This window comes from Phoca vitulina, unplaced genomic scaffold, assembly GCF_004348235.1.
Source record: "Phoca vitulina isolate PV1807 unplaced genomic scaffold, GSC_HSeal_1.0 scaffold16, whole genome shotgun sequence".
Taxonomy (NCBI): Eukaryota; Metazoa; Chordata; class Mammalia; order Carnivora; family Phocidae; genus Phoca; species Phoca vitulina.
The window spans coordinates 24,359,518-24,375,280 of record NW_022589719.1 but is presented as its reverse complement, the minus strand read 5'-3'; the positions used below and the strand labels follow the sequence as shown (position 1 = coordinate 24,375,280).

The 15,763-nt window shown below is 41.2% G+C and overlaps 1 protein-coding gene across 10 annotated transcripts in view; it reads left to right on the top strand.

The window, feature by feature from the left end:
* CELF1 (CUGBP Elav-like family member 1) overlaps positions 1 to 15,763 on the top strand; it is an 88,682-nt gene that overhangs the window by 33,384 nt on the left and 39,535 nt on the right. For 3 of the 10 annotated variants that reach the window (XM_032414139.1, XM_032414136.1, XM_032414135.1), the window contains exon 2: positions 14,726 to 14,765. The exons of the other annotated variants lie outside the window; for them this stretch is intronic. The gene's annotated coding sequence lies outside the window, so the exon portion shown is untranslated. The remainder of the gene's footprint in view (positions 1 to 14,725; positions 14,766 to 15,763) is intronic. 10 annotated transcript variants of the gene reach the window in all.

The window sequence follows — 15,763 nt, the reverse complement described above, 5'->3', positions numbered from 1 at the left end:
GGTGCTGAGTCTCTCGTGGGTCCTGCATACTTAATGACTTTCTAAAATTCTGTTGAGTATGACTTTAAATTGGCTTCACCCTCCCCTTCTTGGCGACTCTTAGTGCCCATCTCATTTTACCATCCTACTAATGTTTTCCCATTTATACTATGAATCACTATACACCCTCTGTAGGGGCTGTCATTGGAGATTAAAATCAGTGGCAGCTCTTTGATTTTACAGCTCAGCCTCAGTAAAGGACACTGGCTAGCACGTCTCAATTCCTGCTTTCCCTTTGTTTTTGATATTTAAAAAAAAATATATATATGTAATTTCCCTGGTCTCATTAGTTTATATTTTTTTCATTGTATGCATTTTGAAAGCTTCCACAATTTTTTTTTTTTTTTTTTTGGTATGATGGGGGTAATAAATGTTTACAAATAAATAAATGCTCTTAGAACAAGTGGTTCAGTATTTCCTAATGAAGGTTATACTTCACTGGTTGCTAACAGGCCTAGTTGGAGGTTGAAGATGGGTCAGCCAGTCATTGCTTTCTTATCTATTCCTCCCAACCCTTTTTTTTTTTTTTTTAAAGTAGGCTCCACACCAAGCATGGAGCCCAACGTGGGGCTTGAAGTCATGAACTTGAGATCAAGACCTGAGCTGTGAGCAAGAGTCAGACGCTTAGCTGACTGAGCCACCCAGGCACTCCAATACACTCCACTTTTAATAAAAAATATTTCTGTAGAATCTTAGGTATTCCATTATGTAAAGATAAAACTCATCCTTTTTCACCATAGGCACAAACTTTAGTGTCTGTTAATGATAGCAAACATTTATTGAGCACTTTATGTGTGCCAGGCACTATTCTAAATGCTTTACGTATATAAATCCTTTAATTCTAACAAACACCCTATAAGGTAGATACTGTTATATAGCCATTTTCCAGGTGAGGAAACAGGTATAACAGAGTTAAGCAATTTGTCCCTAGTTACCTGGCTAGTAAGCAGCAAAATTGGGATTAGAAAGTGGTGGTGTGACTCCAGTGTCTGAGTGTAGGATATAGGTTTATAGTAAATACTTGTCTATTAATTTTATTAACATATATGGAATATTTGGGATTATTGAATTATAAATTAGTCTAACCCACCTTAATTTTAGAATTTCCTTAATGAAAATGATTATGACTTTGGTTTTATGGCTTGCTGTCAACTAACTCATTTATTGATGATAAAAAGCTGCAAGGCAAATAGCAAGTTCATGGAGTATCCCCAGAATTACTGCTTTATCTCTGCTAGTGCCTGCCTGTTTACTGAAGATATTGGAAGCAGAATTAACTTTAGCTTCTTTAACTCTTGTTACCTGCGCTATTCATCATCAGATGTCTTGACAGGAGGAGTATGAGAAGGGGGGAGTTGGCAGGTTTTGCCTCATCCATTAACTGTGATCTGTGTGAGTTTAACAGGGTAACAGGGAGATCTGTTCAAAAGGAATGATGATGGGAGAATTATTGGTAGGCTGAATAATTTCAGTGGAGGGTAGCAAAAATGTTACTCTTTCCTAGACAGTGTGATTGAATAGCACAAAAATTTGAGTTAGGGAAATAGGAATCAGCTCTCCTGAGATGTTTTAGTCTCTCTCAAATTGACGGCAGATTTTCCCTTGGCATATATGCTTTCCCTTGGATGTATGCTGTCCTATGCTTTTTGTTCTTGTTCTTTTCTTTCTTGTTCTTATAAGTCATGTCTTCTGAACAGGACTTAAAAACTCATTAAGGACAGGGATTGGGCCTTTTTCGTGACCTCTCTAGTTCTGAGTATATAGAAGATGTTTTCTTTCTTTTTTTTTTTTTAAAGACTTTATTTGAGAGAGAGAGAGAGCAAGGGTAGACAAGCAGGGCGAGCGGCAGGCAGAGGGAGAAGCAGGCTCCCCACTGAGCAGGGAGGCTGATGTGGGGCTCAATCCCAGGACCCCGAGATCATGACCTGAGCTGAAGGCACTTGCTTAACCGACTGAGTCACCCAGGCGCCCCTAGAGGATGTTTTCTATATGCATTTTTGATTGATAGAGCTCCCATTGTATAAAGAGCTTGTTTTTGTAAAAATGAAGTCAAAGTACTGACAAGTTTAATTTTGTGGAACAGTGGGATTTTTTTTTAAGTAGTGATTTTTCTTTTTTTTAAGATTTTATTTATTTGACAGAGAGAGAGACAGAGAGAGGGAACACAAGCAGGGGGAGTGGGAGAGGGAGAAGCAGACTCCCTACGGAGCAAGGAGCCCTATGCGGGGCTCGATCCCAGGACTCCAGGATCATGATCTGAGCTGAAGGCAGATGCTTAACGACTCAGCCACCCAGGCACCCCTTAAGTAGTGATTTGAAGGAGGTGAAGGAGATCATATAAATGGGTGTTTAAATGTGAGGAACACTTTTAGGAGCACAGTTCAAGAGTGATGAAAGGATGATAATTGAAGTCACTTTTTTTTTTTTTTTTTTTTTTAAGATTTTATTTCTTTATTTGACAGAGAGAGAGATAGAGCAGGAACACAAGCAGGGGGAGTGGAAGAGGGAGAAGCAGGCTTCCCGTGGAACAGGGAGCCCGATGCGGGGCTCGATCCCAGGACACTGGGATCATGACCCGAGCCGAAGGCAGACGCTTAACGACTGAGCCACCCAGGCGCCCCAATTGAAGTCACTTTTTTAAAAAGTGACAGTATTAAGGAGATATTTAGAATTTGCCCCAAGGCTGTGTATCCTTTGGGGTGAGTCAAGCATAGCCAAACATACTCCCTGATTGGCTGAAGCAAAGGTGTAAGTTTTGTACTTTCTGGCATATAACCTAACCATCTCAGAAAGCATCTCCACAGAAAAGTTGTTTTGTAGGATTATGATACTAAGAACAGAAAGATTAAATAAAGTTTCCTGCTATTCAACAAAACAGGATAAACTTTCCGAGACAAGACCATATGGAAGCATCCTGCTTGAGTGACCCTGTGTTTGGGGTGAGGTTGGGGCAGATGGTACAGGCAGGGTTCTTGGCTGCTTGGTCAAGGGTTTTGGAGATGATAGAAGTTAGATGCTAGGTGCTGTGGAGGGGCTGTTGTATGTCGTGTGTACTGGGCATGTCTGCCTAAGAGGTGGAGTGAGCTCAGTGAAATGATACTCATGTGTTGGGTAGTGTGGGGGTAAGATAAGGGGAGAGGCTGACTTGGAATGATACCTGCAATTCGATCTTAACCTCCCTCAGAGATTAGGGAGAGAGAGACAAGATACGGTGTGAGAAACAAGATTCCAGATCCCTGGCCTCTTCTGTTCTCTAGAGCCTTCAAGTAAGATATTGCAGGACTGTAGGATTTTTCTATTTAAGCTTGAAGCTGTTTTGATTCCTTTTTGAGATACTAGGCCAAAAGCTGTATTTATAGAACTTGTTTTGACATATTATCTCACCCTGTCCCTTGCCTTCCTTACTGGAAGCCAGCTAATGTTGCACTCTGCCTGGCAGGAAAGGTTGATTGAAGAAAATGTACACACAGATATACAGCTGAGTGATTGAAAATAGCTCCAAACTTTGTAAATAGGCCAGCCATAAGGTTTGCAGTCCAAGCTGTGGGAACATCAGTTGAGTTGCTGGGATAATTTCAGATGGTGTAAGGTCCTTACCCAACCAACTCACATGTGGTGTGGATACTGCTTCACCTGGACAATGGCTGTTTCCACACACACGTTTCAGGCAAAGCAGGAAAAAATGCAAAACAAAGTGCTTGTTTTGGAATAAAGCATGAGTTGGGATTTTTCTTTACTTTGTCCCTCATAGTTTCAAGTTTTCTTAAACAGTTTTGTTTTGTTTTTTTGTAGAATAGGTAACCTGCATATTTGAACAATTCAGCCAGTATTCCACTTCTGCAACATTGTTAACAGTTTCTTCTTTATCCTTCCTGACCTGTTTTGTTCCTATACAAGCCATGTGTAATTCCTTATTGTATAAATATAATCTTGACCAGTCCTTAGTGTAGTGTATTGGAATTGCCTTAGTCTCTTTAATAGCTGCAGCATTCCATCACAGTGCTATACTATAGTTTATTTAACCAGCCCCTAACTGATGGACATGTATGTTTCCAGTTTTTGCTATTATAAACAATGTTCTCATTAATGCCCCTTTGCATACTTTGTGTACATCAGATACAATTGTATTTGAAGGCTATATTTCTAAAATTGGAATAGTTGGATTCAAAGAGCATGTGCTGTTTTCAGTATTGATAAGATACTTGAGATCCTTTTTTATATTTTGCGATGATATCCACTGAAGAATGTTATTAGTGGATAGAAAGATCTTTTTTTTTTTTTTTAAAGATTTTATTTATTTATTTGAGAGAGAGAATGAGAGAGAGCATGAGAGGGGGGAGGGTCAGAGGGAGAAGCAGACTCCCTGCTGAGCAGGGAGCCTGACATGGGACTCCATCCCGGGACTCCAGGATCATGACCTGAGCCGAAGGCAGTCGCCTAACCAGCTGAGCCACCCAGGCGCCCCAGTGGATAGAAAGATCTTAATGCAATGACAGTCAAACTACCACCCCAGTTACTTGAATGAACATGTATGACCTGAAATGGAAAATTTAAGAAACCTTCTTGAGATAAGTTTAGTTATCAAATCCAGCAATCATTATTGTTGGAGAAGAGGCAGATTGCTCAGAGTAGGGAAGTCCAGTATCTCTCTTACTCTCAGAATGTTAGTTTCACCCGTTTATGATCTCTACCAATTAGAAAAACATTTGTGGTCTGTGGCTCATCCAGCCCTCTCTTAGAACAACTCAGATGGATATCATGAGACCATTTAGTCATCAGAATTAGTTGCAAGTAGTTGTGATATCTGAAGTTTAATAATCATCTCAGAAAATAAAAGCAAAGCAATATTCTGAACCCCCCCACGCCCCCAAAAAAGGGCGTTTTACAAACTGACTTATTTTACCAAATAGAGTGCTGTGACTCCAGAAAGTACAAGCCTCACTGGCTGGTGGTGGAACTTGGGTCACTTAATCCGTTCTCTTCACTTTATTTCTCTTGTCTGAAAAATGGGAGTGAAAATCCTGAATCTCTGAGTGCTCGGAAAAATAATTATAAAGTCATTTCCAGAAGGTTATGCATTATAGAAATGAGTCCTTAGAGACATCAAGATTGTAAGGTAATTTTAAAAGTAACTCTGACAGTGTTTTAGAAAAAAATTAGTCACATTCTGCCTACATGGAACTAACATATGGTGCAGCCCTGATGAGCTGCACAAGTGGGCTGAAATCAAAATGCATTTGGAGAGAGGAGCAGTAGTGACTCACTAGATGAGACAGATTTGGCCTTATGGCAGGGCAGGGAAACTAAGGCGGAACTGGTGGTCTTAGAACATGCCAAATTTGAGCAAGTGATACATGAATATTATGGGAAAGTAGAAGGACTGAACCGTCGTATTTGGATGAGGTGCTCTGTCCGGGGTCTCAGTCCTTGTAGTTAGGCTCCGTCTGTGTCTGTAGAGCCCCTGCTTCTCCACACAAGGGGGAGTTTTTGCTGCCTCTGACTTCTGTGTGCATGGTTCCCTGTGTCTTTGAAGATAGAGGCCACTAGGCAAATATTTAACATTGATATGCCTGGAACATCGGGTTCAAACTAGAAAGATACATAGAGGAGTTAGCAGTTCTGCCTGAAGAAAGCTGCCTGCTAGCTGGGCTACCGTATGTAAATTGCTCCTGCTCCATGCAGCAGTTTGTTGCCCAGGACTGACAGTGCGGCCAAGAAAACAGGAGGAGCTGAAGGCAGAGTGAGAGTCCTGTACCCCACTCCATACCCCAGCAGAGAGCTGTGTGGGGAAGAGAAGGGGAATACTTAATGGGGATTTGAGAATTACTTTGAGGGTGTAGACATTTTGGAATGATGTAGGAACAGAGATTTTTTTTTTTAATTTATTTATTTTACTTATTTTTTTTGTAGTGGGCTCCACATCCAGTGCAGAGCCCAGTGTAGGGCTTCAACTCATAACTCTGAGACCAAGACCTGAGCTGACACCAAGAGTCAGACACTTAACTGACCGAGCCACCCAGATACCCCAGGAACAGAGATTTTTAAAAATGTATTTTGTAGGGGTGCCTGGGTGGCTCAGATGGTTAAGCGTCTGCTTTCGGCTCAGGTCATGATCCTAGGGTCCTGGAATCAGCCCCTGTGTTGGGCTCCCTGCTCAGTGGAGAGCCTGCTTCTCCCTCTCCCTCTGCCATTCCCTCCTCTTGTGCTCTCTAGCTCTATTTCTCTTTCAAATAAGTAAAATCTTTAAAAATAAAAAATTAAAAATGTATTTTGCCTTCCCTGTGTGCCTCACCTGATCACCTCCAAAATGGGATGCCTCTTATTTAGAAAGATATGGAAAGATAGCTAAACAGGAGATAAGATGGCAGATCAGGATTTTTTTTTTAAGGTTTATTTTTTAATTTATTTTTATTTTTTATTTTTTTAAGATTTTATTTATTTATTAGAGAGATAGAAAGCACAAGTAGACAGAGTGGCAGGCAGAGGGAGAGGGAGAAGAAGGCTCCCCGCTGAGCAGGGAGCCGGACGTGGGGCTCTATCCCAGGACCCTGGGATCATGACCTGAGCCGAAGGCAGCCGCTTAACCGACTGAGCCACCCAGGCGCCCCTATTTTATTTTTTTTAAGATTTATATTAGAGAGGGAGTGAGCGAGTGAGCACATGAGTGGGGGGAGGGGCAGAGGGAGAGAAGCAGACTCCCTGCTGAGAGCGTGGAGCCCAGCACGGGGCTTGATTCTAGGAGATCTTGATCCAAGGAGATCACGACCTGAGCCTCAAGACGTAAGCCTGAAACCAAGGGTCAAGACGCTTAACTGACTGAGCCACACAGCTGCCCCTCTATTTTGGGGAGGGGCAGAGGGAGAGAGAATCCCAAGCAGACTCTGTACTCAGTGTGACGACCCTGAGACCACAACCTGAGCCGAAACCAAGAGTAGGACACTTAACCAACTGCGCCACCCAGGCACCCAGAGATGTCAGATCGGGGAAAGGAAGAACCAATAGCCCAACTCACCCATCCCCATTCAGCTTTAGTATACTACTTTTTTTTTTTTTTGAGCAGTTTCAGGGGATTTACTGATTATGTTGGCTTTGTGAAATAGGTTTTATATTTATTGGTTGTGACATAAACGTAAGGATGCTGTTGGCGAAGTTAGTCTTCAGGCCAGTTGAGACTCTTGATGTTTAAATATGGGCTGTTCACAAGAAAATGTTTATAATTGTTAAGTGAGAAAAGTATGTTATGCAATAGTATATACAGTATGATCTGTAATTTGATAATAATTGTGTGTATTTGAGTATGTATGCATAGAAAAAAGCCTGGTAGGGAATGAACCAAAATGTGGTTCTATGTAAAAATGAATAAATAGATAAAAAATTTTAATTGAAGTGGAAAAGTTAAGGGGGAATAAATATTAAATATTACTTCTGTAAAAAAGGACTGCTCACAATGTTTTTACCCAAATGCCACAATTTAAAGGGGATAAAAGGACTTTTTACTAAAAAGTGCAAATATTTATGTGTAGTTATCTCTTTAAGAATATGTTAGTGTACGGATGCCTGGGTGGCTCAGTCATTAAGCGACTACCTTCGGCTCAGGTCATGATCCCAGGGTCCTGGGATAGGGTCCTGGGATCGAGCCCCGCATTGGGCTCCCTGCTCAGTGGGAAGCCTGTTTCTACCTCTCCCACTCCGTCTGCTTGTGTTCCCTCTCTCGCTGTGTCTCTCTCTGTCAAATAAATAAAATCTTAAAAAAAAAAAATTTGTTAGTGTAAAATTTACAAATTAGAGCAGATAAGCTAGGGAACTCATTTCAACAGTTGAAGGTCTGATACTTGTAACTTTTTTTTTTTTTTTTTTAAGATTTTATTTATTTAGGGGCGCCTAGGTGGCTCAGATGGTTAAGCATCTGCCTTCGGCTCAGTTCATAATCCTGGGGTCCTGGGATCGAGCCCCACGTCGGGCTCCCAGCTCAGTGGGGAGTCTGCTTCTCCCTCTCCCTCTGCCTCCCCCCTGCTCATGCTCGCTCTCTCTCTGTATCTCTCTGTTTCAAATGAATAAATAAAATCTTAAAAAAAAAAAGATCTATTTATTTGTGAGAGAGAGAGAGCACGAGCAGGGGCAGCAGCAGGCAGAGGGAGAAGGAGAAGCAGGCCCCCCGCAGAGCAAGGAACCCAATGCGGGACTCAATCCCGGGACCCTGGGATCATGACCTGAGCCGAAGGCAGACGCTTAACCAACTGAGCCACCCAGGCGCCCCTGATATGTGTCATCTTTATTCCCGGTATCCTGAAGATATATAAGTAGAAAAGAGAAGGAAGGACTCGTTACTTGTTCTCAAAATGGTAGCATTTGAAATCTATTTCATTAACAAAAATTTAGAAGTGAGATTTACACAATAGTTTCTCCCAGGTGTATCTCATGTGGCAGGGACTGAACTAGAACTAGAACTAGAACTGTTTGAAATCAGAGAAAATAGAATTAAGCTTTTAGATGATTTGGTGATAGTCTGGATTAATCTAGTACCATCTTAAAGTTTTATAGATCAGGAAACTGAGGCCCAGAAAAAAGTGACTCAAGGGCATGCAAATGGCATCAGATCTGGTCTTTGTCTAACATACTCTTTTGTTACCTCGAAGCAAGGAGAGTCAGAAGGGAACATTCTGACAGTAATATGAGCTCCTTAGAGAATCTGGTGAATGCTGTGGATTCTCTCTTCAGGAAACCTCATGTGTCCATCGTCACGCAGTTTAGCAAAAAAATATCACAGCGTTCATAGACCTACTCTTTCTCCCCCAAAGCCCATGTATGGACTTTGAAGAGATGTGAGGGTCCCAGATTAAGAATCTTTTTTTTTTTTTTTTTTTAAGTAATCTCTACATCCAACATGGGGCTCCAGCTTATAACCCTGAGATCAAGAGTTGCATGATCTACCAACTGAACCAGCTAGTTGTGCTCCCCAGCTTAAGAATCTTGATGAAAAAGGAAAGTTTTTAAAATTGTTATGTTGCACAATAATACTGAAGTACACCCAAAAATGAGTTGAGACGATAACTTTTATATATGTGTTTTTGACCACAATTTTTTTTTTAAGATTTTATTTATTTATTTGCCAGAGAGAAAGAGCGCGTGCACGCACACAAACGAGGGAGTGGCAGGCAGAGGGAGAAGCAGACTCCCCGCTGAGCAGGGAGCCCTAATGTGGGACTCCCATCCCAGGACCCTGGGATCATGACCTAAGCCAAAGGCACACGCTTAACTGACTGAGCCACCCAAGCGCCCCTGACCACAATTTTTTAAAGCCGGAAAAAAGTTAATTACCACTAGAGTGCGTACTTGCCGTTGGAGAAGGAGTTGAGATTGAGATGTTTATAAATTTCTCTACTAGGGTCAGGAAAAGGAGCACACATTGATAACTCCGTCAGTAGAGTCAGAAGCCCCACACCTAAGCCTGAATCATGGAAATGGTAGTCACAAAACAAGTGTCACAAGGAGGAAAAAAAGATTTTTGTAGACCCCATAGAGAAAGTGTTAAGTTTTACCCTGCTAACTTAGGTCAGAACTCAGCCTGATGTAGTGCAGGACCTGGACTGTTCAACATGGAGCAAAATTACAGTGGAAGGAGATGCTCTGGGAATGAGTGACAAGCAGGGAATTTACTGTGTGCTTCAGTGTATCTCTTTAATCCACCTAACCACCTCAGGGTTACAGACAGGGAAACAATTACAGTTTAGTTTCTCTACAGTCATTCAGACTCTCTGGAGTGCTCTCACACAATTTATTTCATTTAATGGTAGACTCTACCTACAGTTAGTTGTCATGTATGTTCCCAGGACCCTGGATGAGAACCTGGTGGCAGTTGTTTCCCTGCTACAGATTCCTAAGGAAGGTGGGGAGATTTGGGGAGATTGGAGTACTAAGCAAACTCTATTGGATCTTAGCACGAGGCCCTGGTGGAGTTTTGCATCGTAATGAGCTGGGCTAGCCAGGAAAGCTTCCCTTTTGATCTTTTTATCTGGTTACTCGGCTTTCTAGGATATGTGGGTGAGAGAACATGCACTTTCCCAATGCACCAAGCTCAAACTTTTTATTGAATTCGCCATATAATAGGAAAAAGAAAGAAGCAAGAGTATTGCAAAGCAGTCTAAAAGGTAACATTTTTTAAAAGAGCACAATTTTCCTAAGTAATTTCTATTGTTTCTTTCCCCTTCCATTTAGAAATTTGTACAGTGGCTTGGTGTTGTATTCTGGGCATCCATTTGGTTCCTTTGGAGGTATGTAGTTAAGTCCTCTAATATTACAGATGAGGAAGCTGACACTTTGAGATATTGATGAACTTGCCCAGGTCACACATCTACTCATTAATGGCAGGAGGTTTTCACTACTCTTAACCATATTTCTCTTGTGACGGTTAAAACTTTGGGTATTTACCTACTTAGATTTGCCTTAGAAAAATGGTCAGAGTCAACTTTATGGTCCTCCATATTTAAAGTCTTTTCTGTGGTTTGTGTGCATGATCTTCTTTAATCTGAGTCAGCTTTTCACCCAAGAGTCGAACTGCCTGACTATATATTCCAACTTCTTCATTGTCTGGATTCATGTGATCTTGAGAGTTACTTCATTTGTGTGTTTTCTCAATTGTAAATGGAGATAGGTTAGGTATGAGGATTAAATATAAAGCACCAAAGCACCACATGGCATAGAGTAAATGTTCAGAAAATGTTAGCTCTTAAAATTATTGCTACTTTGTATATGTTTGGACATTTCTCCCTACTTCCAGGTGATAAGGTTTACAGTTTTCTTTTTTAAAGTAAGCTCTACGCCAATAATGGAGCTTCAGCTCATGACCCAGAGATCAAGAGTTTCATGTTCTACCAACTGAGCCAGTGAGGCACTCCAAGGTTTATAAATTTTAAATACTATATTCTGTCAACTCAAGGAGGCACACATTTATTACCAATTGATGGCATTGGAAATTCCTTGATTTCTGGTAACCTATTAGATTCTAAATATAGAAAAATCTGTTCAAAAAACTTAGTCATCTCAAAGCTGGATATAAAATTGGTGAATTATCTATTGTTTTGAATTATCATTCCAATTTTAGTGTATGTGCTGCCGAAGCGAGCACTGTTTTGAATTTTCCAGGTCTATTTTCATATCTCCCAGGAGACCTGGGGTTACCCTGAGTGCAGGAAACGCAAAAGGTGGGGCCTGCCTTGCCCTTTTCTGTCTTCAACCTGAACATCAGCTTCACTTTTATGTTTAGGGGAGAAACACTTCTGTCTTTAAAAACATTTTGAAAGTCTCCGGGTGCCTGGGTGGCTCAGTCATTAAGCATCTGCCTTTGGCTCAGGTCATGATCCCAGAGTCCTGGGATCGAGCCCCGCATCGGGCTCCTTGCTCCGTGGGAAGCCTGCTTCTCCCTCTCCCACTCCCCCTGCTTGTGTCCCCTCTCTTGCTGTATCTCTCTCTGTCAAATAAAATCTTTAAAAAAATTTTTTTTTAAGTCTCTGATCTGGATAGTTGTTGAGTTCTTCATTAGCTCCCTGCCTTATATGAAAAGTTTTTTAAGTATTGGGGGCATTTACTAACAACCGTTAGTAAGAGTTGGTGAGTCGGACTAACGAGGCCAAGGTCATGAGTTCAGGCCTTAATGTAGGTCATTGAGCATTACTGTGCCTGCAACCAGCCCCTGTATCTAGAGTTTGTGATTCAGTGCATACTTCGTAAGAGTTGCTGATGGTGAGTGAGTCAGTGGTCATCTTTCTGGGAAGGATAGTGTTTTGTCATTTACTCAACATACAGGCTCTGTAGGCCAACAGAAAACTCTGAGAAATAAAAAAAGGTTCATTACCTTGCCTATTCTAAGGAAAGTATATAGGAGATGTGAGTCCTTTTGTATCAGAGAGGTAATGCTGTTCATTTGCTCTTGCATCTTTTTTTTTTTTTTTTTTAAGTAATCTCTACACCCAGCATGGAGGCTCAAACTCACAACCCGGAGATCAAGAGTTGCATGCTCTACTGACTGAGCCTGCCAGGTGCCTCAGCTGTTGCATCTTTGAAACATGTCAAGATCATATAAAGTCCAAGATATATTCCAAAACCAAATATAAATTCTTTCCTGATTATCTTTCCTTGGGGAAGTTGTGGGATAGGTAGTTTGCCTTTTAGAGTCCCCTGTACCACTGACTTGATAAGTACAATTTTCAAACTCGATAGGAGGTCCTATTTTGAACATGTTAATAGTTTCACAAATAGATTAATACTGCCTGTTTTTGTCAGCGTTAGCTTGCCCTTCATCCTTCTCTCCTGTATTGCCTTGTGCAGCCCCCCAGCCCCACTTTTGGTGCACCTTTTCCCCCTTAACACTCTCTTTTTTGAGAGAGAGCGTGCCAGTGCACAAGCAGGGGGAGTGACAGGCAGAGGGAGAAGCAGGCTCCCTGCTGAGCAAAGAGCCCAAGGTGGGACTCCATCCCAGGACCTTGGGATTATGACCTGAGCCGAAGGCAGACGCTTAACCGACTGAAACACCCAGGCGTCCCTCCCCCTTAAATCTTTTCACCTCTCTTTGGAACTGCCTTTATACCTCCCCTTATGGTGACTGAGAAAGGTAGAGATAATGTTAACGGAAACAGACTTCTGGGGAGCTCCAAGGAAGTACAGGACAAATGTGGTCCAGGCTTCCTCAGAGAATGCATGCATTTTGTTTGGTTCCCCACAGAAATGAAAGATGTGAAAAGCAAACCTAAAGCATTTAGTTTCCATTCAGTTTTCCTCTCTCCCCAAAGCATCTGTTTTCTTACAGACTAGGCAACAGTAGGAAAAGCAAAAGTGGGAAGGCAAAGCTTTTAAAGAAAATACCTTCTTGTGTATTAAGCTTCCCACTGTCCTTCAAGTGACAAGGGTCTGTGTGGAAGACAGTGCTAATCCCTTTTTGTGTGTGTCTGAATTTTCCTTTAAAAAGTCTTTGGTGACTTAGGAGTAGGGTGATTAATATCCTACTTATGTGTTTGGTTTTTTTTTTAAAGAATTCATTTTTCTCTTTCTCTTGGCTAGGCAATTAGGGTCTTCCTTAGCCCCTTTAGGGATGCTGTGTTCTCTGGGACCTAGATATGTGTCCTTAACTCTTTTGTACATTGGCCCTTCTTAATAATCCCAGGCCTCTCTTTTGCTCTCTGCTCCTGGAGATTCCCCAGCTAGCATGCAGTCTGAGTCTGGTCTCAGAGCTTCACACAACAGCAGTGTTTCTCAACTGTTCCACGCACGTTTCATATGACATTTTGGGAAACATGACTCTCCGGTCTTTCTTTGTCCTTTACATCTTCCAGAATAAAATGAACAAGTAGAAATTTAACTTGCTCTCTACCCTCCAAGGTGTAGCCACTATTCCAGAGCCCTCTCAACACACTGTCTCAGTAAAAGTTTGTACCTCCTAGATGATGGTCACATTTCTCAAGAGAGACCAACCATGGGCTCTGGGGTTAGAATCCCTTATACAGATTATTTTAACATCTAATTCCTTAGAGTAGTCCCCAACTTAAATGGTGATGATACAGGTTTAAGTGAGGTATTGTGAACTTAGTAAATGTAAGTTTCTTTCCTCTTAATAACTTTTGGTGATGTAGGCAGCTGCAAGTAAATCCTTTTAGAAATTTTTTTGTTTTGCCTTAAAATGATTGGAAGCATCACTAGTTCATTAGCAAAATTGGAAACCAATTAGATCCACATGAAAAGTCAAGTATGTAAGCACCTGTTTTGTGTCAAGCAAGAAACATCTTTGTCTTCAGGAAGGGTAGGTAGAGTGCAGTGTCTCATAGTTCTGGTTCTGGCTTTGTCTTTCAGAATTCTTATTTTCCAAAGTAGACTTCATCCTTGATGACTTCCAGCAGTTCTTTGTCTTTAGGCCAGGGCCAAACAGAAGTCCATCTGGCAGGGGGTGTAGAAGAAAGTTTGAAGGAATTTGGGCAGCTTTATAGAATCAGTCTTTACTTGCAAGATTGTTCGATAATGTTTAAAAATAAAACAAATTGGTTTTGTGGTTCCTCTGTTTGCTTTTAGCTTCAATTAACTTCCCCATCTTCTGGATTTTTTTTTTTGTTTCAGTGGTTCACCACCGCCCTAGGGCCACTGAGATGCATTTACACAGGCAGGAACTTGGTTGTCTTTGAAGAGTTTTATGCCTGGTACCTACCTATTCAGGAAGGTTGCTTTGGGGAAATAGCGTGGTCTTTCCACATTAATAACATGATCCTTGATTGCTAAAAGAATTATAAGGCTTTTAGCTCTACTGTAGTTTCTCATCCAAAAGCAGCTGCTAAAAATGACTTTTTTGGTGACCTAGATGTACTGAAATTCAGCCTCATAAGTTGTAATCATTGTTTTGCTGTTTGTTGTGACATTTGGGGACAAGCCTGTATTAAGTCTTTTAGTATTTTTATTTCCCCATCTTTTACAATGATGGTGTTTTTAAGTTAACTTTGAGATATTAAATGCAATTGATATTTTAAGGTATTGTGTACTTTAAAAATGGGAGAGGGAGGAGGTTTTGGGGTTTTTTTTTTTGTTATTTTTTGTTTTAATTCTCGGCCATGGTGACAAAAGGGGGCTTTTCTTAGGAAAGAAGCTACATATCTGGAATTACGAGAAGTATAGGCATGGCCCACTTATTTTTCTTTCCTTGGTTTTTTAGAGTGAAGACATAGTCCAGAAAGGGAGGTGTAAAGCCACAGGTATGGGCTAACTGCTGGATGAGTGTGCTCTGTGGTCATCTCTTTAACCTTCTTGCATGAGGCCTGTTGTGCAGATTGGAAAACATTGCATTCAGAAAGGTGATGGCTTTTTCCCTACATTGTGGGATGTAATTTCCTGTTCCTAGGAAGCTAGAAGTATTTCCTTGCTCTTTCTCAACTCTTTCTCCTTAGCTATTTCCCAAGGCAGGCTTATCTCCCACTTGAATTAGCTGCTGCCTGGTTCTAGAGAGAGAGAGAGAGAGAGCGCGCGCCTGTGCGTGCGCGCGCGTGCGTAGCAAGTACTGTAAACACAGCAGCTACCCAGCTAACTTTCTTTCCCCATTCTACTTCGTGCCTGAAAGACCCTGAGTAAACTAGAACAAGGATGAGGACAGAACTTAGTGGATTCCACACAAACATTACCCTCCTGGAACCAGAATTTGTTCAACATACTGATTTTTTAATCGGCACTGGAGCTTAAAGATTAAACTTATATAGTATATTGTTACCAACTAAGAATTACCCTTAAGTTCCAAAACCAATTTGGGATCTGAAAATACGACCTGATTTGAAGGGTGGTCACCATTTGACAGGACAGTTTATTAGGTCAGAGTTAGTTTCAGAAAGTCCAAGGGAGGCTCTGAGTTTATACTTTTGCTGACAGCACTAAACACAGAAGAGTGTCTGTCAGTCAGTCCTTGTCTTTGACAGTGATTGGGGGAGGAGGTAGTAGTGATTAAGGACATAGGGGGAGGAAGTGGAAAACTGTTTAGATTTCAAAAAAGTGATATCTTACCTTCAGCCTTGTCATATTCTCTCAGTGTACCATAAATGATAATTTTATAGTCGAACCAGTTTGAATACAACAGTGACTAAACTTGGTGCTTTTTGTCTCACATCAATTGTAGATTTGAGAAATAGAAAATTAAAAAAAAGATCTTTAAAAAAGATTTATTTATTTGAGAGAATATGAGCAGTCAGTGGGGGGATGCGGAGAA